At 54.1% G+C, this 6748-nt stretch overlaps 1 long non-coding RNA gene across 1 annotated transcript; it reads right to left on the bottom strand.

Annotated features, from left to right (window-relative positions):
- Positions 1–3534: 3534 nt before the first annotated feature.
- Positions 3535–5935, bottom strand: LOC105092167 (uncharacterized). Its single transcript, XR_837429.3, has 3 exons — positions 5682–5935; positions 3831–3922; positions 3535–3579 (listed from the first exon to the last, which is right to left on the bottom strand). It is a non-coding gene; the product is annotated as an uncharacterized LOC105092167 (long non-coding RNA).
- Positions 5936–6748: the final 813 nt, after the last annotated feature.

Raw genomic sequence — 6748 nt, 5'->3', positions numbered from 1 at the left:
GAAATATTTATCAGGTGCCCACCCTGCTCAGCGCCCGACAATGCTGATTCTCATTCGCTCATAAGTTGCCAAGAGCTGGAGTCTTAACAGTGACCCGTGGGCTCTCCACTGTCAGTGGCTAGTCCTTGCCAGGAGTCCTCATGAGCCAATGCCCTGAAGCTCCAGAAGAACCTAGGATATTGTTGGGTTCTGCTGGCATCATGGAAAAATCTTAGCAGCTCACACAAAGAACATGCGCTTGTCAGTGAGCTGTGGGCTCACACGCCAAAAGAAAGACCTGTGGTTTCACATTGCCTTTCCAGGAGACCACTCATCTTGGCCAATAACCAGCATTACCCTCGCCACCTCTTTAGCAGAGCCCTTCCTGCTGCAGGAAAATGGCGTGCGAGAGAATGGCCATGTCCCAGGTCCCAGGCAAGTTCTGGGGAGGTGCTCCATCACATGAGGGTCCTGGGCTTCAAGCAGGAAAGAATTCAAGAGTGAGCCATGGTACAGTGAAAGTGGACTTATTCAGGGAGATACACACTCCAAAGACAGAGTGAGGTCTGTCTCACGAAGAAGGGAGAGGGGCCATGAGGTGTTGGGCTGGTTAGTTTCTACGGGCTGGGTAATTTCATATGCTAATGGGTAGGAGGATTATTCTAGCTATGTTGGGGGCGGGGATTTCCAGGAGTTGGGCCCCACCCACTTTTTGGTCAGCCTGGGAACTGTCATGCACCTGTGGGTGTGCTGTGAGGCTCAAAGCCTACTGGAAGTCAAAGACAGAGTGACTTCACCGGAGGAGGGAGGGCTGGGACCTGGGGGATTGTCAGCCCGGAAGCATCCACGGGAGGGTGCTGTCTGGGGGGTCTCTTTCCAGCAGGAGGTGGATGGGGGGGACCGAGGTGCAGGTGACGTCGGGGAGGCCAGTCCTGGAGGAGGGCCTGGGCCACATTGCCGCCAGGGGGATCCAGGTTTCCGTGAACTCAAGAGGTTCGAAGGCACTTTCCAGGAAAAGCTGAGGATGTGGCAAGAATCCCTCAGCTAAGAATGAAAGGGGCCTGAAGGGCTGGCAGGAGGCTGGGACCAGGAGGTGGAGGAGGAGACGAAGGTGGAAGGGGGCAAAGGGAGCTCAGAACCAAAACGAGACGACCACATCTGCCCCCAGCGTCACACACTGTCTGTGCAGAACGCGCAGTGAGGCAGGAGGCCCCAGGGCTGGCGTACACGCCGTGTGCACATCTGCCGAAGTCCCCGCCCTGCAGTGACCACATGCTCCCCACGCTCTGCCAGCACCGGTCTTGTTGCCAGTACAGCAGCAGTCACCATCCTTGGAGGAAACAGACATGATGCTCTGGTAGCAGCGATGAAGGAAGATAAGCAGGGTGTGGTGGGGGGATGGGCAGGGAGTGGGGTGGGGTAAAAATTTGCATTCAGGGGACTGTAGAAAGGTCTTCTTTCTCCTCGAGGGAGTCCCCCCACCTAGAGGTTGGCTTTCCTGAGTCTCCTTCCACCTCTCCCGGGGGCACAGGCTGGCAATCACACCCTCTCCTGCGGAGGGTTTTGAGGGCTTTGAAAGTGCCGAGGCTGGTTGCCTGCCGTTCAGGAAGTCTGGTGGGGTCACCTCTTCTACCCCCTGCACCCCCTCCCTCCGCTGACTGGTCTGACCCCTGGGGTTTTATCAGAGCCTGGTCCCAGCGGGTGGCAGCGGGGCTCAGCAGGGCCACCTGAATCCCACTGAGAACTCATTCTCTGATCCTGCCTCCCTTACCGCAGCAACATGGTGGGGGTCGGGGGATGGGAAGCACCTTCACAAGCAAAGCTTATTCTCAGCTCCAGGTTTAAAGAGGCATAGAGACAGGAACATTCTCTCTCGAGCATCCTGCTGTACAAGGAGGCTGGATATAGCAGGGGGAGAGCCAGGCAGGGCCTGAATACAGGGGCCTCTCCAATAAGGCATTGCCAGCACCATCCTCCCGGCTGGGCTTGTGCAGGGCTCAGAGAGGTTAAGCAAGCTGCCCGAGGTCCTGCAGCTCCGGAGCACACACCCCAGGCTGACAGCCTTCAGAATCTGCTTTTACCCACTGCAAGATCCTCTGGCCTCTTTCTCGGGCAACGTCTCCCCTCTGCCCGGGAATCCACCAGTGAATCCACTCAACAGGCCTCTCCTGGCGGCCTCCCAAGGCCTGAAGTGGCTTTAGGGGTTGACGATCTGTCCACAATGCCAAAAGTCTGCCCCTGGAGATTAAGTAATAAGGGTTGTAGGCGAGGAGGGTATAACTCAGTGGTAGAGCATGTGCTTAGCAGGCACGAGGCCCTGGGTTCAGTCCCCAGCACCTCCATTAAATAAATAAATAAATAACCTAATTACCCTCCCATCAAAAAGTTGAAAATTAAAATAAGAGAAACGAGGGCTAGGGAATGAGACCCTTGCAGGAGGCCAGCACCTCCCTCCCTCCTACCTGCGCCGCCCTTTCCTGAGAACCCAGGTCTCTCCCTGGGAACAGGGGAGGCCAGCCCTTCCCAGCGCCCTCTCTGGCCTTCCTTCTGCAGCCCCCAAAGCTGCTTTCTCTCCCCCTTCCCTTCTGTGCTGGCTGTCTTCACCCTCCCCTGGTCTGCAGACCTCCTGGATCTCCCAAAACCCTGAACTGCTGGCTGGGGTCTGGTGCCCGCATGGAAGCGTGGACCTGCATCGGGGGAGGTGGCGGCCAGTGCGCTCTGTGGCGTCAGCAGCTGTGGAAGCCAGAGTCCTGGGAAGGACTGGGAAGGAGGATCCACTCCTTCCCCATCAGCAGCCCAGGCTGAGAGCCTTTCTGCACGTGGGTTGCAGGCTGCCGCCTAGAAAAACCTACCCAAGGCCAAGGTGTTCGAGGGGGCCACTGGGCTTCCAGGCATCCACAAAGGAGTTGCTGTGCCCGGGGCCACAAACATGCCACCAGGGCAGCAGAAAGGAGTCAGGGACCAGATGTCAGAAAGAAGAACAAACCTGACTCCACGTTGGATCTGTTCCTTTGGCTCTAAGCCTGTGCTCTGTTGCCTGTGCTGAGTCTTGCTGGCTCTGCACCTTTTGTAAAAGAATGTTGCCTATGGCCTGAGATACAGAGGAGCGCCCAGGGCTCTGCCCTTTAAGGGTGTAACACTTTTCCATTAATACAGAGATAAAAAAGTTGCAGAACAGAGAATAACATTGTCTTGTTGGAGGTTTACAGGAACATTGTGGCCAGACCTACATGGACAGCTGCAAGAACAAAGGATCTGACACCAAGAAGTTTGCAACAACCAGCCACACCTCCTCCCCTTTTAGTATCAAAGAAGCCTGAATTCTAACTTGGGGAAGATGGTTCTTTGGGACATTAGTCTGCCATATTCTCAATCTGATGACTTTTGGAGTAAAGTTGCTATTCCTTGCCCCAACACCTTGTCTCTAGATTTAATCGCCTGTAGTTTTGTGAGCAGAATGAGCTTGGACTTGGTAACCACATTTGATTATGAAAAAAAAAAAAAACAAGGCTCTGAACCCAGAGCTGGGCACCTGGCTTGCAGTCTTCTCCATGTCCCTCACTGCTCTCAGTTCTCCGCCCTTCTCTCTTCTGCCACACCCTGGAGAAAAGGGAGACACCCCCGCCAAACACCCCAGGTGAAGAGTGAAGTCCCCTTCCTTGCCTCAGTCTCCCCTTTGGTCAAATAATCCTAAAGCCCAGAATAAATGATGAGCTTGGAATACATTCATTTCCTAGTCCCTGGATTTGAACCCTCCCAGCCCAGGTTCCTTTACTAAAGAGGCAGCCAGCCCACCTACCTGCCCTCAGCCCCACCTGCCCAGGCTCCCTCCTTCCGGCCCCAGGCCTTACTTCGTTCCTGGGCCTCCTGAAGTCTCTCCTTGCACATTTGATGCTGTGGCCTGGCTCCGCAGAAATGGCAATTACTGCGGTAGCCCAGTGGCCTGAAGAAAGATTGGAGTGGGTAAGTGGGGGGTGACCCGAGGAGAGAAGAGGAAGGTTCTTTATTAAATGCAGATGTTTTTAAATCACTGTAATTAACTGGAATGGAGACCAGGAATCACAGGCATAAATGCTAAATGGGCTTTTGTTTTAACTGTTTGTCATATATTTAAAAGGTCATTGGAGAGTATCAGGCGCAGAGATGGGCTTCCTGTCTGTTTTTCCCTAGCAAAGCCTTCCTCTGGGCATGTGCACATGTGTTACACACACACACACACACACACACACACACACACACACACACACTCAGTTGGCCTGGCCAGGATGGGTCTTGCCCAAGGGAGGAATGGGGCTCCACTCCTGCAGCCCTGGAAGTTTCCTCAGAGGCTGTGGCTCTTCCTGCACCAGAGGCCACGCAGCAGGTGGACCTCTGTGGAAGCGCACGGAGGCCCTGGCCGACTGCCTGCCTCTGATCACCACAGCGCAGGGCACGCATCCATGCAAGCTTGCTTCTCCAAACCCTTCCTTGTCCCATGAAAAAGAGTGGGGGGGCGGACATCCCCCTTTGGGGGTCAGACTACCCTCTTTCCCTAGGATGCCGGGCCTCTCTTCCAAGTGAACAATTCCTTCCCAGTTTCAAGGCGTGGGAAGGGCGCAGGGTAGTCTGTGACAAGGCGGCCAGAGATGCTTTGAGAACCTTTAAAAGGTCCCCCTGGTCAAACACCTCTTCCCGCCTCTCCCCAGATCTGTATCCTAAACTCTGAGGGCATGCGGGGCTGGCAGTTTGCATAGCGCGTGGGACAGAGTGAATAGGACAGGCAGACGTGTCTGCAGTAGCACGGGTGACAGGCTCCCAGCATTGCTCCAACAGGGCTGAACCAGCGTCCATCTAATCCCTTTCCAGGAGAACCCAGCCCTACGCCGCCCCCAGCCATGGGCTCTGCTGCTGGATAAAGCCGGGGGTCTGGGGCTCGACAGCAGGGTGCCCACCGCCCAGGGCCGCCAGCACCCCACCCTGGCATTCCCACAGCCCATGAGCACAGATGAGTTTTTCCTTTTATGCTCTGCTTGTCCTCTCCCCATCCACCCTGCTCAGAGCTGAGCCAGTAAAAAAGGAAAGGGGGCCAGGAGGGAAAACGGGTGAGGCTCCCCAGATGGTGGGAGAAGCTGCGATGGAGCTGTTCCTGGGATGTGCTATTGGAGCTGGAAACCCACCGCCCCCACTTCCCATGGAATCCATGCCAGGGCATGGGGATCACCAGGCGCGCATTTAAGGTTGCCTTCTAGCTACACCCTGAGTCCAGCCAGGCCCCCGAGCCCCCTAAGAATCAAGTGCAGGGGCACCTCTAGGCCCTGAATCCACAGGAGTGTCCTCCTTCAGGCCAGGCTTGTCCTTCTAGTGGGGTCAGCAGAGCAACCCAGGTGTCCAGTCTCCAGGTCAACCCCCAGCCCCTCCAGGTACTCTCCCCTCGGATCCCTCGGAACTTCGTCTTGGGCAACAGCTTTCTGCCTGGGCTCTCCAGGCCAGTGGCTCTCTGACCTTCTTGGCCAAGACCCACAATAAGAGACAGATGACGCCATGTGACCCAGCCCAGAAACACGCATGCAGACAAGGATATAAATAACCGTGACAAATGCAGCACAAAGGTCTTGCCCTCCACGGGGCCTCGCACGCGGGTATTTTCTCTTTTGCTCAGTTTCTCCATTTTTTCATGTTATTTTTTTCTATTTTATTCTTGTAGAAATCCAGAATATTCTTACCTGAGCTTTGATACGTCATGCCATCCTTTCTTCTGTCCTTCCTTCTTGGCCACCTTTTTTTTTTCCCAAGCTTCATCAGGCTCACTCTGTCTCTTCCCTTCCTTTTAACTTCCTCCCAGTTTTCCAAACTCTGAAAGCATCTTTGATATTCAGAGAACACGACTTGGGTCTCCCCGACCTTGAGAGATGCGAGCCAAGGAATCCAGCTTATTTCAGTTTGAAGAATCCATTTGCGTGTCTGGCCAGCAAGGAGATCTTCCAATTTCCGTACAGGGTTTTGCATTCCTGCAAGAGAGGAGCTGGTGTTTACTGAGCAGTTACTGTATGTCCAAAGCTCTCCGTGGAGTTCTAAAGGCAGCATCTCATTTGCTGCTCTCAAGAACCTTTGAAATAGCATCTTATTACCACTATTCCCATAGGGACTCAGAGAAGTCAGTTACTCAAGACCAGGGAGTGGAGGGGCTTGGGGGGTAGCAGGGGTGGCAAAAATCACAGCTCACAGGGACAGAACAGCCAGAGGACAGCACAGCTCTGTCCTTCCTGCTGGGGGGGGGGGGTGGTTGCTGTCCCCGAGAAAGTGATCAAGGCATAACAGGTCCCCAGGCAAACAAGAATTGTTTCGCTGAATGACCAGTCTTTCCCCCACATCCCTCCCCCGTGTAATTTTCCAAGCTGAAAGCAGGGAGAAGGGATGGGGCTGGGGGAGAGGAAAGAAAATGCGAGAAGGAGAAAAAGAAAGAGTGAGCCAGAAACAGACAAAAATAGAGACAATGAAAACTAATATGAGACCACATTTCCTCCATCTGAAAAATAAACGTATTTTTTTCACTTTCTAACGTTCTTGCTAGAAATTGAGGTACACCTTATGATCAACGTCAAGAAAAACTTGTTGGCTATCTGTGCATTTTACAATCGTGGTGAATTGGAACAGAGAGGAGGGACGTGTGGCTCCAGGTTGTCCCGAGGCTCACAAGGTGAACGTCACCTGGGGCAGTCTAACTTCCTAGTGCGGCTCACACGTCTGCAGATACGTGGGGACTTTCCTGGTTCGTTATCAGAAGAACTTG

Source organism: Camelus dromedarius, chromosome 16 (assembly GCF_036321535.1).
Source record: "Camelus dromedarius isolate mCamDro1 chromosome 16, mCamDro1.pat, whole genome shotgun sequence".
Classification (NCBI taxonomy): domain Eukaryota; kingdom Metazoa; phylum Chordata; class Mammalia; order Artiodactyla; family Camelidae; genus Camelus; species Camelus dromedarius.
Note: the sequence above shows the minus strand (reverse complement) of the source record. Positions and strands in the feature narration are given on the sequence as shown.